We start from the raw sequence: 6,367 nt of genomic DNA on the forward strand, positions 1-6,367 counted from the left end.
GAATATAGGTAAAATCGATTTTAGATTAACAAAACTTGCAGCAATGTTGACCCCCCCACCCCCAAACTATTTGATTTAAGTTTTTTATCCTACATCGATCTTTTGATGTCGTCCCTAATTTAAGTTATGTACATTTGAGAATATCATTTTCAAAAAGACAAAACATTACAATTGGTATAACAAATAAGGCACTTGTGTTTTAATATTTCATCTTTCACTGAGATAACACCATCAAGTAAAATGTGTGAAACAAATACAGAAAGTTAAACAAACAGCAATAAAATAACTTAAGCAAGTGTCAATAAACCTGCACAAATAACATGAATAATATATCTAAGGTCATAAGCAAGTGACAATAAACATACAGCAATAATATATCGAAGGTCATAAGCATAAACATGCAGCAATATTATACATTGTATATCTAAGGTCATAAGCAAAAGACAATCAACATACAGCAATAGTATATCTATATTAAAGGTCATAAGCATAAACATGCAGCAATAATATATCTAAGGTCATAAGCATAAACATGCAGCAATATTATACATTGTATATCTAAGGTCATAAGCAAAAGACAATCAACATACAGCAATAGTATATCTAAGGTCATAAGCATAAACATGCAGCAATAATATATCTAAGGTCATAAGCATAAACATGCAGCAATATTATACATTGTATATCTAAGGTCATAAGCAAAAGACAATCAACATACAGCAATAGTATATCTAAGGTCATAAGCATAAGCTGATGTGTATAATTATTCTACCCCCTACATAACAGTTCAGTGCATAAATAATTCCATCCACAAGACATCTTCCTTCAATTGGTTGAATAAATTTTGGCAACTTGTTCTTCAAACATCTTCTCTGTATATTTGATATGATGGAGAGCCATGTACATAATATTATGTACATGAATGGATAACGCATGTGTTTATTTCGACAACAAACATGACAAAGATACTATTTTTTTTCTTAATTTCTCCATAATCCATCGGTGAATATGTAGGTTGTTACATTTTACACCATTGTGTTCTTGTGCATCTTTGATAGTACTCCATTTTGTTTATAGCAATTTTGTAGAATTTTTTCTATTTCTTTTTCCAGAAAAACACACAATTGAGTTCATTTCACATTGATTAATCCAATAAGCACATTATGTAGAAAAGTATTAACAAATAAGTTTCCTCTTCAGTATAGACTTGCAGGACCTGACGATGATCATAAAAACCAAGATATCTGACCTATAAATACACAAAATAAAAAAAAAGTTATAAACATGATAAATGGAGAAAAAAACAGCAATATATATAAGTTTATTTTATCATGTTTTAATTAAAGTCATAAGAAACCTCAAATTAAAAAAAAAATATGTATAATAATTATGTTTTTTATAACTAAATGGATAGTTTTCATTATGCAACTTAAGTACATATACTTTTTTCTGAGGAAAATTCTTTAATTTGTCCACATTTAGAAGAAGTTTACTTATTTTTAATTGCTTGCTTCCAGGAAGCAATTCACCGATACATATTTTCCATATACATAGTGACCCGAGCGTAATCCTCCTTGCAAAAATCCGGTGACCACAATATGCAAGGATCTGTCATTGAAATAAACAAATAGCTGATTATACATGTTAAACACGTGCTCAATACCCATGCTTTTTGTGATTTGTTTACTATAAGGTGACAATCGGTAAAACTCAGCTTCAAAACACGGCATTTAATGAGCAGCATTATTTGTTAAATCATAACAAACAGAGAGAAAAAAAAATTGACGATTTATATGATATACTTGTGAAAATAATGATAAAATCGTGCACAGAGGACTAAGTTTATGATGTATACATGCATTGGTTCAAAAGTTGGACAAACTTTATTTTTCATCACTCACTCGTTTCATATGACTTTAACATTTGAGAAACTTTCATTTGATATTCTTACTTGTCATGCTTTATATGAGTTCTCTTATTTCAGTGCTTTGTGTCCAAGATTTAATATTCGTTGTTTAGTGCCTTGCAGTGATATTTAAAGTTTAGCCACTTGCAAAAGTTGTTATAGAATGTTCATATGTTGTGTTATTTGAACCACTGTCCTATATTATGGTCAGGTAAGAGGTTGAGTGCTCACAGACATGATATTTTTTTATTAATTGTTATTGTTTTTGAACATGTTGAACTAAATTGGATTGTTTAAATCTTTTCATGTTGGGATCTTTATTGGCTGACCTATAAAGGAAGTGTTGTCTCATTATTGAAGGCCAGCCCATCATAGTTAATTTCTTGCATCCACTTCTTTGAACTCGGTGGATAAGTCACTCATTTACCATACCACATCTTCTTATTTTTATAAGAGTCATCATTCAAAGGCAATTACTTTTATCATGTTTATTACTGTAATTTAGAAATTATCCAGAGGTTTTTAGTAATGCGATTAATGTGACTGGGTGAGTATCGCAAAAATAAGAAATCTTATTTTGATAACAGAAACATATTTATATAATTGATGCAGATTTTTTTTGTAATCACAATAAGTTGTCCATTCCCTGAAAAATCACAATAATAAATGCAAGCAATAATTTCTGAATTTACAGTATATAGAAGTGGTCTTACCATTTAGGCCTTGTTGTATTCTGTTTATCTTGTTTTGTCGCTCATTTCTATTGAAACTGTTTATATTTTTCATTATTTTTCTATATTTCTTGTCCTATAAAACATAAAAAGGGTAAAAACTATTATTAAACATCAGTATTTTCTTTATATACAATAATATTTAATAAGAATGGAATATTTGTGCGTTTTCATTTCACAAACTTTTTGTCAGTCATGACTTTCAAAGACTTTCACCCTGGTGAATAGTTTAAAAAACAAACATTCCCATACTTTTTCTTGGTGTTCGTACTAATTTTTCATTGGACAACAAAAACATGATTCAACTATTCTTCTATGATTTGTTTTGCTTGACTACGTTAAACTCTGAAATATTGTTTACAGTATAATCTGTATGTGTCTCACTCGTCAAAATTTCAAATTAATATATAAATAACCAATACGAATGCTATGCATGGCTCAGCTTGATACAAACGTACACTTTAAACCCTGAACAGTTGGAGCAAGTATGGACACAACATTCAATTCAAACTTTTCTACATTGGTTAGAGGTATAGGGGGAGGTTGAGATCTCACAAACATGTTTAACCCCGCCGCATTTTGCGCCTGTCCCAAGTCGGGAGCCTCTGGCCTTTGTTAGTCTTGTTTTATTTTAATTTTAGTTTCTTGTGTACACTTTGAAAATTAGTATGGCGTTCATTATCACTGAACTAGTATATAGTTGTTTAGGGGCCAGCTGAAGGACGCTTCCAGGTGCAGGAATTTCTCGCTACATTGAAGACCTGTTGGTGACCTTCTGCTGTTGTTTTTTTATTTGGTCGGGTTGTTGTCTCTTAGACAAATTCCCCATTTCCATTCTCAATTTTATGGATACAACTCTGAATTGTAAATTTGGATTGTGATTCAATAGTTGATGCAGCATAGGTTTCTGACATTGAATGAATGTGGTCCAAGTACTTAAAAATTTTAAATTGACAATTAACCTCTAAAATGGTCCAATATTCAAAATCTTAATACATGGTTAGATGCAGCATATCAACATGATCAAAGAACCCAAATAATTCATTATTTGATGAAATCAAATTAAGTTCATTTTTGGACCCTTTAGATCTCAATGTGGACCAATTTGATAACGGGCCAAAATATCAAAAATCTAAATGAATGGTTAGATTCAGCATATCAAAGAACCCCATATATTCATTTTTTTTTAAATAAACAAAGTAAAATATTGGACCCCAATTTGGACCAACTTGAAATTTGGGCCCATACTAAAAATCTAAGTAAATATTCAGATTCAGCATATTAACATGATTAAAGAACACCAAGAATTTAAATATTATTAAAATCAAAATAAGTCAATGTAAGTTTAATTTTGGACCCTTTGAACCTTAAGATAGACCAATTTAAACATGACCAAAAAACTAGGAATCTAAATACACAGTTAGATTTGGAATATATATATATATATATATATCAAAGAACCCCAATAATTCAATTTTCTATAAAATCAAACAAAAGTTTAATATTGGCCCCTTTTGGCCCCTAATTCATGTAATTCCTAAACTCTGGACAAAAACCCTGGTCACAAACCCTGTGTTTGAGTTTCATAGATTTCTGTTAACTTATACTAAAAGTAATTATGGGAAAACCAAGTGTCTTCGGACTACAACGACTACATGATAAATAGAGAATGGGAATGGGGAATGTGTCAAAGACCCCCCTTTTTTGGACTATCAATGCATTTGAATGGGGACATGTAATTATCCCCCCCCCCTTTTTTTTTCCTGGGTTAGGAAACCCCTTTTTAAAATGACTGGATCCGCCCCTGAAGGGTCTATAATTAAGTTTGACAACTTCAGACATACTACTTTCATGACTTTACCAAAAAAAATTGCCACATTTCATCCAATTTAATTTCATCCTTTACTTGCTATTTCATCCATAATATTTTAAAGAAAGAAATTTGGAAGGAGTATGATTTTAATTTGCAAGTTATACACTATCCAAACTAGAGACCTAATAGAGTAGATATATACTTGACTATAAATTTAAATCAAACTTGGGGTGACTGGGGACAAAGATTTAAGGGAACAGATGACAGTTTACCTACAATGATCTAGCTTCATGGCAATGGCATAGTCATTACAGACTACATCATGTGCATGGTCATTCTTAATTGTGTTTAAACTTTGGGAGTTCATTTTTTTAATATTTAAAGCTAACAATTTCAACTACATACATTTATCAAGATTTGATTCTACATTTATATATAATTGTGTATGTCACATGTATGTACATGATGTATTTTAATGTAAAGCATCTGAAAACTTAGCTGCGGTATCGTAGCTCTATTAGGTCCTTATGTTATTTTTTGACTATTTGCGGACCATAGATGGTCCGCAAATAGTCAAAACTTAGCTGCGGTATCGTAGCTCTATTAGGTCCTTATGTTATTTTTTGACTATTTGCGGACCATCTGGTCCTTATGTTATTTTTTGACTATTTGCGGACCAGATGGTCCGCAAATAGTCAAAAAATAACATAAGGACCTAATAGAGCTACGATACCGCAGCTACTGAAAACTCATTAGCCGTTTCATATTTATTTCAGTTCTTCAAAAGGCAAATTCATATGAGCCTATATATGCCTGAAAACAGAGATTTCTTATTAACATGATTAAGGAGAAAGCCCCGCCCCCCTTTTTGGTGTGAAATATTTTGTTGATTATATAGGGAATCACTGAAGCATGATTGGAGCAAGCATCCCCCCCCCCCCAAATTCTTTTTTTTTTTTTAAATGGAAATTTCTGGATCTGCCCATGTCAACCTTTCACTCAGGTCATTGGTGAAGAGTTGTCACACAAAATAAATGATATCAAATGTTCATATGTATATGTTTTAGCTCGTGTAGGTGTAAGGAGGCAACCATTTGATTTGTAGGGCGAAAAGGGTGAATAATCTTGCCTTGTAAAACTTGTGCTATAAATAAAAATTAATACATTTCCATTTAAAAATCCGTCAGCCCAATCTCATCCAGTGAAATAGATTATTATCTGTTTTCGAAATTATATGGAAGTACTTAGTAGTCCAGACGCATTGCAAGGCATTTTTTCTAAGGAGACGTGTAGACTCATTTAATTGGGGGAATGGAACCAATGATCCGATATGATCTTCCCAGTACGGAGCACCTAATTTTTTTAGGTAATTATTATTAGTGTCGGTGATCTCACAAGTAAATCAGAGAAAATATTGCATGCAAATTAATAAGCAGAGAAGAGACAATTATCAACTTGTGTATTATTCATTTTCTCGCAGTTATTTACGGTAAATTAACTATATGTAGTATATATCCCAAAACAGGTGTTCGGTTCTAGTACGATACAATTTAGTAAAAGTTTTTAAACTGCTATATTTTGGGGCCGAAAAGGGGTCTTACTGAACCTACTCCTTTATAAATCTTAAGTAGGCATGCGTGGGTTCCATTTCATGAGACCTACACGGATTTTTTATAAAATAAATTTAAAAATTATAAATACAGTTTTCAATTCTTTCCCGGCATAGATAAAAAAAAATTGAAAATAAATAATCTTTTGAGAAATAGTACGATATGGTTTAATTATTTCACTTCATTATACAGTCATTCCCAAAAAATGGGTACAATTCGAATGTAGACACTGTTAAAAAATAAATTTCAACTGAGCAGAGAGAGAGTGTTGTTTTCTTCTGTGTCTATATCTAGTCTGTCATTTTTT

The 6,367-nt window shown here is 31.4% G+C and overlaps 1 long non-coding RNA gene across 1 annotated transcript; it reads right to left on the reverse strand.

The window, feature by feature from the left end:
* Window positions 1–1,149: 1,149 nt before the first annotated feature.
* On the reverse strand, window positions 1,150–5,749 carry LOC139523301 (uncharacterized). The gene is made up of 3 exons (XR_011664589.1): window positions 5,615–5,749; window positions 2,620–2,713; window positions 1,150–1,249 (listed from the first exon to the last, which is right to left on the reverse strand). It is a non-coding gene; the product is annotated as an uncharacterized lncRNA (long non-coding RNA).
* Window positions 5,750–6,367: the final 618 nt, after the last annotated feature.

The sequence above is a fragment of the Mytilus edulis genome, chromosome 5 (genome assembly GCF_963676685.1).
Source record: "Mytilus edulis chromosome 5, xbMytEdul2.2, whole genome shotgun sequence".
Classification (NCBI taxonomy): Eukaryota; Metazoa; Mollusca; class Bivalvia; order Mytilida; family Mytilidae; genus Mytilus; species Mytilus edulis.